General features: G+C 33.5%; 2 long non-coding RNA genes across 2 annotated transcripts in view; one reads left to right on the top strand and one right to left on the bottom strand.

Moving 5' to 3' along the window:
- The window catches only part of LOC147839795 (uncharacterized), a 218,603-nt gene that overhangs the window by 54,232 nt on the left and 153,716 nt on the right, over positions 1-10,655 (top strand). The gene's annotated exons all lie outside the window — the stretch shown is intronic.
- Positions 416-5,379, bottom strand: LOC141378760 (uncharacterized). Its single transcript, XR_015515207.1, has 2 exons — positions 5,064-5,379; positions 416-1,242 (listed from the first exon to the last, which is right to left on the bottom strand). It is a non-coding gene; the product is annotated as an uncharacterized LOC141378760 (long non-coding RNA).

Genomic DNA, 10,655 nt, shown 5'->3' with positions numbered 1-10,655 from the left:
GAAGTTGCACCCCATTGCTATTAAATAAAAATGCCTCCTTTTGGATGTATAGCATGAACAACCTTACACAAGCTGTTATACTTAGAAAATAATAAAAGATGTGAAATGAATTGGAATGAAGTGTTAAGCTGCATATGTTTTGATTAAACATCAGATGAAGCATCGTGCGTCTGAATAATGCATGTATAAAGGTAATTAGTTTGGAAGAACCTCCTTAATTCAATGGAAAAAGAAAACACACTTCCGGGTTCACCTGGGGGCCTTCACTTGCATGAATATGCATATCAAATCCCTTAATCTTCAAATTTCTTTGAATTGTTTACATGTATTTACAGATATACTAGGCTTAGCTACAAAATTAAATATACATCATTATCATCATCACATCCAATCTAAATAAGGAAGGACGAACTGCACAGGGTATTTAAACATTTTCTTTATTTTCAGAAAATCATACAAATACACATTATTCAATGTAATTCATCTCGTCTCATGCAGAGTTGGAGTGTTTTTGAGTTCAAGGACAGACTTATTGGTAATAGGCGGAGAAAGGCTGGACAGATGTTTCTATTGTTGTGCTATTAAGAGTAACGAACCAAGCCATCAGGAGTGTGTCCCGCTTCCGTGGCCTGGCAGTATAATGACACAGCACATTACGTTTCATGGGTGAACTTCATTTTGCACATAAATGAATAGGCAAAACCCGATTATCCTGCAAATCAGTGCGATAAACATGCATTCGTTTTTCTTGGATATACAGGTTTCCATGAATACAATTGAACTCCATTGAGAAACAAAAGTGCCACAGTGCGACTTTATAAAATGCGGGTAACCAATAGATACAATTACTGTAGCTTGTATAGGCTAAAATAGGTGGGAGATTAAAATGTAATAATTAATAAACTGACATTATTTATACGCAAAAGTTTTTAAAGTGAACAAAAATGAGCTAGGCAGTTATTAGCCCCCCTGAACACCCCCACGCCCATATTACAGAGATATCACTTTGCACGACTTCACATTGTTTATAGTTAAAATCGACTCCAAAAAGTCAGTTTCATGACCAGTCAGGCGAGAGAACGGGATAACCGGACAGTTAGGAGCCTCGGCGAAAGCGTCCAAGCCCGGGTGGGGTGACAGCTTGCAGTGGTCAGTCCTGGGGCCCCCAGCCCTGGGCCCCCCGCTCGTGCGCATATAGGGGACATGTCAAAGGTGACGCTTCAAGACTCCTGAAGCTAACAGCTGCGGGGGAGGGAGAGAGATTAACTTTTTCAGACTTTTCCTTGTTTCTTAGGGACCTGCTTAGTGACAAAACACACATGCATCTGTCAGGGTCAAGAACAATGCCATTCGGATTAACGAGTTAAGAAGAACAGAAAAAAATGATCAAGTTAAATTACAACAAATTAGAAGTCAACACGGATCATTTGTGGATTTGAGGACTGGAGATGTGACATCAAGTGGTTAATGTAACAAGAGATGAATAATACGTATCGCATAATTCTAAATAATTATATCAATAATAATAGGCTAATGTACTAATAAAATGTTGATTTTATGATTACTATCGTAATAAATGTTGACAACTACGCAAAACATAAAGTTTTCAGAAGTGAAATGAAACTAAGTTGAAAATATAAAAACAAATAAACTAATGCAAAAATAAATCTGAATCTAAAATATATAATTACACATTAAGAATTTCAGAGAAATAATCTGTCAGGCTCACGACATCCTTTATTTTCACATAAACAAAAATGGCAAGCCATACAGTGGTCACAGACTTTGCATTATCACCATCGACCATTAATTTGATGAAAAAGATCGTATTCAAGCACGAAATTTAGCAGCCAGCCACATCTGCGCACATTCTCATAGTGGTCGATATTTTTCATTCGCACTCGTGTCTCCGTGACGTGCGCAGCGGTGTGTGTGTATGTGTGGGGGTGATGGAGGGATCTTCTGTTAAGGCCTATACCTAAAGCGTCTCTTTTTGCCTCTGAAAACCGAATTAGTAAATATTCCAACTGTATACAGAAGTGTTGGAAATATTTGTTGAAAATATTAAAAACCCCGCATTGGGCGTCCTAAATAAATTTTTGCGACTGGTGAAACTAATAATATTTGATAAATGTACAAATTCTAAACTGAGCCAATGCATATGAGTGAGAAAAATCAATAAATGAATTTCAACAAATCTTCAAAGATTTCATACGTTTTATTTACACATCAATTTACTCTACATCATAAAAAAGAGACAGTGAAAAGGCAGCGGCGATGAAGCAAATATTGATCACAAAATATTCCGTTTAACATTTCTTAATGGGGTTTGTGCACTCACTCACAAAGAATATTCATTTTTAAGACGTTTGCTCCTGATCTTTCCCCTTGAATCGTTAATTGGGCGCCTGCGTTTTTTTTCTTATGTAGAGAACAGTTTTAGAGCCCCTTTACTTTAATGCAAACCTGAGCACTAATGCATATGAAACAGAGGCACAGATCAATAAAGAGTCAAATATTAACACGACAGGGTGATGGTAATTTAAAAACAAACACAATTACAGTGTTTTGCGATGACATTTCACTAATAAACCAGCAATTATAATGTTTACCCAAATACGGTTCGTTAAAAACAAATATTCTGGGATGAGTTGTATTGTTTTTTTTTTATAACTATATAATTATTATAAATGGCGAAGAATGTAAATGTAAAACTATTGTTTTTTTTAAAATGAACAATGAGTAATTTAAGGTAATATTCAATAATGAATACATACATTCAGCAAGCAACCCTTGATTAAATGCAACTGTTTAAAATCATTGAATATAATTTTATTACGCAGTGTTTATTATTATTATTATTATTATTATTATTATTATTATTATTATTATTATTTAAATTGCAGCGTCCTTAAAATAAGTTTATAATTTAGCATACAGTAGTCAGTATGTTACTATACAGATACAATAACATTGTTTTGTCCTATTATAGATGTGTTTAGTGTAAAAGACACCTCACTACATTAAAAACTACAATTAAAAGAAATCGAATGCGTAGTTCAGGATTTCAGAGGCGAACTTCAGAAAAAAAGCTTTTCTAAGAAATATAGACTATTGTTATCTGTTAGACTCTCCGATCTCTAGGCGTTTTGGGCAGGGGATGATTGAAATATGCAACAATCGATTCTGGATTACATTAGCGGATCAGTTTCGTTCAATTGAAAGAGTGAAAAGATACAATTACAGCAACACTTATAATGGAATAAGTAGCTGAAAGTGTTAATTGATTGTTTAAAGAGGATCAGTTGGAGATTATTCGAAAGTCCGTACACCAACGCAAATAACCAATTCACCATACCGATTTTAATTCAAAATGGTTTATTATTATTCCTACACGTGACAAATCAATAAATCGATTTTAAATGTTTATCCTATTTACTAAGGTGTCCTCCAGTAGGCTATACAAAAGAAAGTGGTCGCCTATAACCAATTTTACAATGAACGCGATATGTAGCCTAATAGTAATAATAATAATAATAATAATTAAAACAATAATAATAATATTATTAATAATAATAACATTATTATTATTATTATTATTATTATTATTATTATTATTATTATTATTTAGCCTACTCTAAATATAAAAAGAAAACAAAATCTGTTTGCTTTTAACAAGCCAAACAATCCGATAAAATTGAACGTCATTACAATTCTCGGTGCAACATTACTTATACAACTTTATACTTATACTACACTTATATTAACAATATACAACATTAGCTTGGGTATATTAAATGAATGTAAAGATGATTAATATATGTAATCATGTTCAAAGTCGTAAAATATTAATTAAAAACAGCAAACAGCAAGTGTTTAAAATTAATGAATAATTGCTTAATAACATTAAAGAGCAGTTATCGTTCATGATTATATAATAAGTAAATTTTATTCAACTTCCCAGTTGAGGCAACAAGTATCAGTTATTTAGACGTATACATACACATACACACACACACACACACAAACATTTATATATATATACTATATATATATATATATATATATATATATATATATATATATATATATATATATATATATATATATATATATGTGTGTGTGTGTGTGTGTGTGTGTGTGTGTGTGTGTGTGTGTGTGTAAAACAAACAAAATTAAATTCTAAATATGCAAATCTTGTATCTATATAAGATACTTTATATACTTTAATGCGGCAAAGCGCTGAAAAAAGCTATTAATCTGTAAAAAAAAAATAATAATGTTTTTTAATTTAAATATTTACAAGATACTTATTTTTGCGTTCTCGCTTCGTTTTTTCCTTTTTCTTCTTTTTCTTTTTCTTTTTGCTTGTTTTACCAGCGGTTTACAGTGATTAAATCACTGTCTGAAACTTACAGTAAGATCACATGTATCATGATTACAGTGCAAAATGGGCGGGCAAAGACAGTCCTTAATCCAATCAGATATATAAAAAAAGGGGCTTTCTTTTATAATTAATTATCATAATTAATGACGAGAACAGGTGACCTCCAGACATTTATCAGACATTTTGAGTGAATCATCGTGATCTTTTAATCTAATTATGATGATGTTGTAAAACCCAAACCCCTTAAAGTGCCTTATATTAAATAAAGCACAGATATATGCATGTGCCACATACAAACACCATTCCAAAGTAACACAGTGCAGGGTTAAATAACTGATTATACGGTACTTATTCTAAATCGAGTTTATGGGAATGACATGACGTATGATTTACAGCACTAGAGTAATTTGACAGTGCATAAAAGTGACCCCGACTTTAACCTTGTTTTCAAGTTCAGTAAACTCCACTGGACGTCAAATGTCACTGCATCCAGTAAAACAACATATACACTCATCATGCAGCGATACTTTCGTTTCTGTCTCTCTCTCACTCTCCACACACACCCACACACACGCTTACACACACACCTTCCCATACGCACGACGCGCTCTTTATATTTTTGTTGTCGCTATCGCCAAGATATTATCATTGCTAAACCATGCATATATACATGTACCTGTAAGTTTAGTGTGTTATCCACAGTTTGTCATGGACGGCAATCGTTTGTTTTAGTGCATAATATGTTCTGCGCGCTCCGCGGGCACGGCGCTTGCTGCATCCATCCGGCGCGTCCTGTCCAGCGGGATAATCGCTTTTCCACCATTTCCATGATCGAATCACAGCATCCACGGGCAAAAACTCCGTTTCGGTCGGCGTTGTTTGCTTGTCTCTCGCCTCTAGATTCTGTTATCCGTGCATTTAAAGATTCGCGTGCATTTGAATAGCCGCGCGAGCAGTTATGGATCCGGCGCGGGCTGAAAGGGAATCAGTATGCAAATTATTTCAGTAACAATCGAAATGTTCGATCTGTGATCTGCGCACTCGCCTCTCTCTCGCTCTCTCTCTCTTTCACATTCATAGCCCCCTTAAAGCACATTTCAGTAAACATAACATTGCGATTTTTCTTAATAAAGATTTGAAATATTATGTGCATAATATAAACAAAATGTCAGTCATATTAATGTTCATAATTTCAAGGAAATAAAAAACGATTGTTAAAAGTAGACTATTGAATTTGCTTTGGGAACACACACACTCTATATTTGAAAGCATTACTATTTTTATATAACGTGTCTTATAACAAATACACAAAACGTATATGCAAATAGATTATTGTTAAACAGTGCACGTACACAAGCAAGAGCAGCAAAATTGTGCAGGTTAACCTCACTTGCAATTATACAGTACTATTAACCTATCATAATCCAGTTCTCGGTATTTTCTCATAAAATATGTACGTTTGTACACATATAAATAAACTAACCAAATAAAAATAAACAACATCTAGGCTAATATTATCCATATAAACCCATTTAAATAAAATAAAAGATTTTTCTTTTTAAATTTAACAATTAATTTAGAAGCCTTTTTAGAAGCACAAAAATCATTATTGTTATTAATTTTAAATGTGCTTAACAGTAAAATTATGATTGTTATTGATAAATTTAATGTATTACAATAAATGTCTTATTATACATACATTTAAAAATATCTGAAAATCTAAAAAAAATCTAATATCTCTCAAGCTAAACGTACTGAAAACATGCAGTGATCTGAGTCTGGCCTGTCCATGATTCATAAAATGTGTAAACTGTGTCATACATTTACTAATGCAATAAAGCATTGCCTGTGTGTTTACCTATATTTAAAATATGCATATATTTTTGGTTTGACTGCCACTTGATGACTTATGATAACAATCAGTGTATGATAAACCTAACATTGAACAGTAACATGCATTTGAGCTTCATCTTGGAGTTGCAGGCCATCTGCCATCGAGATGGGTTTGAGGACGATGGGTCAAGGGTCACTAACTCAGGGTTCAAATGGTCAACCAGTGGTCAGTCCTCAGTTCTGCCAAATGCAGTGCTGCTGATCATTTAAAAAAAAAAGACTTTACATGATTACACTGCGTCTTAACCCAACAACGAACACCTACACACATTTCCCAATCATACTGTGAGCAGGGATTCAGAAATTGCAATGGTAGCATCCAAATTTGGCTTTAGGGGAAATTTATAGCACACGCACACACATATAGAGCAATGTCTGAATTATTCAGATTTGGTCTCGGAGCTGATACCGGTGCTGTTTCTGAACCACAGTGCGGTTTCCGAGCAGACCAGAGCTTGTTGATAAATCAGGCTTTGGCCATGATAATCTTTCATCATTAATATTTAATTAACAGGAGGCAGCTTGGTGCCTGAGCTGTACAGAGACTTAATTTAGCAGCTCCATCCAGCCTAACAGGCTCTGGCCCATGTTCAAGAACATTTGCATAAAATAACTGAATTTTAGTAATAACTATGTTAACTATAGATAGATAGATAGATAGATAGATAGATAGATAGATAGATAGATAGATAGATAGATAGACTGACATGAGCAAACTTATTGATCTGCCAGCTGCAGAGTCACCATTGTGTGAATAATATTTTTGGTAAAATTGGGAGGGTTATTTCGAAACGCATTGACTCGGGAGAGAGAATACGGCACTCAAAAGCTTACAGTGTCTGTTGGAAAGAGATTAAAGAGGTTTCAAAGCCATCTGACTGCCATTTATAGACATATTGACATACGCAGAGTATAGATCTCTATTTAGTATAACCTTCATTAGCGAAGACATTATCTCAGCCACTGCTGTGAGCTGTACGTAATGTGTTAGATTTATAAACACACACACTTGCTCATGCACACCTATATGGACAAACCTGTGAGTTATTTCCTGCATTAATGGTAACACTTTACTATGTAAAAAGCTGACATTAATGCCTTGCATTGCTATTTTTTGAACCTTTAACCCTACTCAAATTCAACAACTATTTTACTAAGTAATAAGCATCAAATTTTGTTTGTGGAAGCAGATGTTATATTTAATTAGTAATAGCTAATAGCATGGATTGTTCTCTAAACTAAAGTGTTACCCAATAGTTAAAGGGTTTATTCCAAATGTTTCAAAACCTGTTCTGTTCCAAAAACACTATAAAGAATTCTTCACAATCGGGTTTGTTGTGACAACATGAAGAAAATAAGTTAACAAATTTTTACTAATTTAAATGAATTGAACATAAAACAATTACCTTGACCCAAAAATCTAAAGAATTGTGTTGTTTCAGCTCATATTAAATAAGTAGTTTGAACAAACAACAAACATCATTTTATAAGTGAATATTTGAAAGCATCGTCCTCTGACTTCCATAGTACAGATATCAATGACTGCTGGTTTCCAACATTCTTCAGAATATATTGTTTTGTGTTCAACAGGAGAAAGAAATTTGTAAGTTATTAGAACCACTTTGGACATTTTTGTCTGAACTTCACTGTAAAAATGCTGGGTTTCACACAATTCCTTTATGCTGTCCATTAAGTTAACCTAATTGTTCTTACAAATTTAAGTGGATTAATCATAAAACAATTGAGGTTGTCACCAAAAAAATAAAAAATAAATAAAAAATAAAAAATAAAATAAAAATCTTTTTTTTTTAAAGTTAGTTTGAACCAACAGCAAAATTACAGTTGAAATCAAGAATTAATTTTAATTATATATATATTTTTCTTTTTAAAATATTTCCCAAATCAGCAAGAGAATTTTCACAGTATATCTAATAATATATATTTTTTTCTTCTGGAGAAAGTCTTCTTTGTTTTTCGATAGTCTACAGAACAAACCATCATTATACAATAACTTGCCTATTTACTTTAACTTAATTTTTTAAAATGTGTCTTCTTTAATGTTAAACAAAGACAATACTGAAGTCATTTCATTTAACAGAGATGAGCTTTTCAAGGTGAATGCATTGGCTCTAAGGGTTAAAGAACAAAAAATAAGGTCAAGGATCTTGGTGTGATTCTGGAGTCAGATCTAATTTTCAGAAGTCATGTCAAAGCAGTTAGTAAATCAGCATACTATCAACTCAAAAACATTGCAAGATGCATTGTTTCCAGTGAGTACTTAGAGAAACTTGTTCATGCTTTTATCATCAGCAGGATGGATTACTGTAATGGACTTCTCACCAGCCATCCCAAAAAAGACAGTTGCAGCTCATACAGATTGCTGCTGCCAGGATTCTTACCAGAACCAGAAAATCAGAGCACATCACACTTGTCCTCAGGTCTTTACACTGGCTCCCAGTTACATTCAGAATAGATTTTACAGTATAATTACTAATCTATAAATCTCTACATGACCTCAATACAATACAGATATGCTCACAGAATACAAACCTTATAGATCACTCAGATCTTTATGATCAAATAAATTAAAATTTTCAAGGGTTTAGCCAAAGCAGGGTGAATCCGCCTTCAGCTACTACTCCCCCCACTGCTGAAATCAGCTTCCAGAAATGATCAGATGTGCTCCAACATTAGGCACATTCAAATCAAGACTGAAAACACATCTGCTTAGCTGTGCCTTTACCGAATGAGCAGTGTGCTATATCCAACAGAACGCACTATAATGTGTTTCTTTAAAAAAAAAAAAAAAAAATTAAAACATGTATTAACACATTTTAATCTGTTTTAATAATTTGTATTCTTTGTTGTTTTTATTTTCTTATACTTGTTTTTTATTCCTATATATGTAAAGCACTTTGAATGACCATTATCTATGAATTGTGCTATTTAATAAAGTTGCCTTGCCTAATACTGCAGTAATATAATGACAGAAAAAAAAATATCACAACAAGATGGGCATTTTAATATAAAATTATTTCCAGAAAAAGAGACCATCGAACTCTTATATCGTTATTGTCTCAACTTGTGATTGGATAAGTCAGGATTGTGAAGTCTGCACTTCAAACTCACAATATAAGCTCACAAAACAAAGAAAAAAAAAAACGGATGAAGTGGAAGAGTTCACTCTCTTTGAAAAAGTGAACAAGGACATTTTTTTTTATTGTTCCCTCTCACAGCAGAGCCGAGCACTTGAAAACCACAGTGCATTCCTGAGTGTTTAGAAAATCAGCTTTCCAAACAATTACCTACAAAGCCCTGGAGATAAATTATCACTCGGCCGCTCGCCTGCATGCAGAAACTTTACTGCCGAGAAAACGAGACGCTGATGGATCTGTCATCGGCAGCACACATCTTCAAATTTATGTGAGTGTTTTGCTCTGCCCACAGGTGTCTCTGAGCAAACCCTGGTAAATGCTGCTATCAGAGTGCTCATTGTTCTCCATTGTTCAGCTAATCTGAGCAGTGGTTAAAGCATTACTAAAACAACTAGTGGCAGGTAAACATGCTGAGGAGTGCAAGTAAAAGTTTCCCACTCTCAGATGTTGTGAGCCACCAAGTATGAGAAATACTCCAGAGTTTATATCCCAAATAAATTGAAAATGGATTTAAATAAGAATCTGACTAGGATTTCCCACGATTTCAGTCATTATTTAAAATATTTCAAACAGAGCTGTGTAATATATTGATTCTTTTTTTGTTGTTTTTGTCATAATCACTTGGCCACCATATAAAAATACAGATCAACTGATACAACTGGAGTTAAAAGTTTTGGTTTGAGTGTCCCGAAATAAGGTTTGCACATGCATATTTTCATCACAGTTTGGACATTTTTACAGACATGTATTGGTGTAGGCTGCACACAGTCTTAAACACTAGTATTATCTAAACTAGAAATTCTAAGAGTTCAGTCAAAGCAGGGTGAATCAGCCTTCAGCTACTATCCCCCTCGTTGCTGGAATCAGCTTCCAGAAATTATCAGATGTGCTCCAACATTATAGGCACATTGAAATCAAGACTGAAAACACATCTGCTTAGCTGTGTCTACCGAATAACCTGTTATGTCTTTCCCTAAATTTTCATTATTTTATAACCTGTTTTTAACACATTTTAATCTGTTTTTAATCATTTATATTATTTGTTTTTATTTTTTTCATACTTGTCTCTTTTATTCCTGTTTATGTAAAGCACTTTAAATTGCCATTGTGAATGAAATGTGCTATATGAATAAACTTGCCTTGCCTTGCTTGTGTGCAGGTGTCCAACACATTGGCAAATAAACAGTTCATTCTTATCTAATGTCTTTGGTTTTTTCTCC

This window comes from Danio rerio, chromosome 18, assembly GCF_052040795.2.
Source record: "Danio rerio strain M-AB ecotype USA chromosome 18, GRCz13ab, whole genome shotgun sequence".
NCBI lineage: Eukaryota > Metazoa > Chordata > Actinopteri > Cypriniformes > Danionidae > Danio > Danio rerio.
The sequence above is the reverse complement of the archived record's forward strand: the minus strand, read 5'-3'. Positions and strand labels throughout refer to the sequence as shown.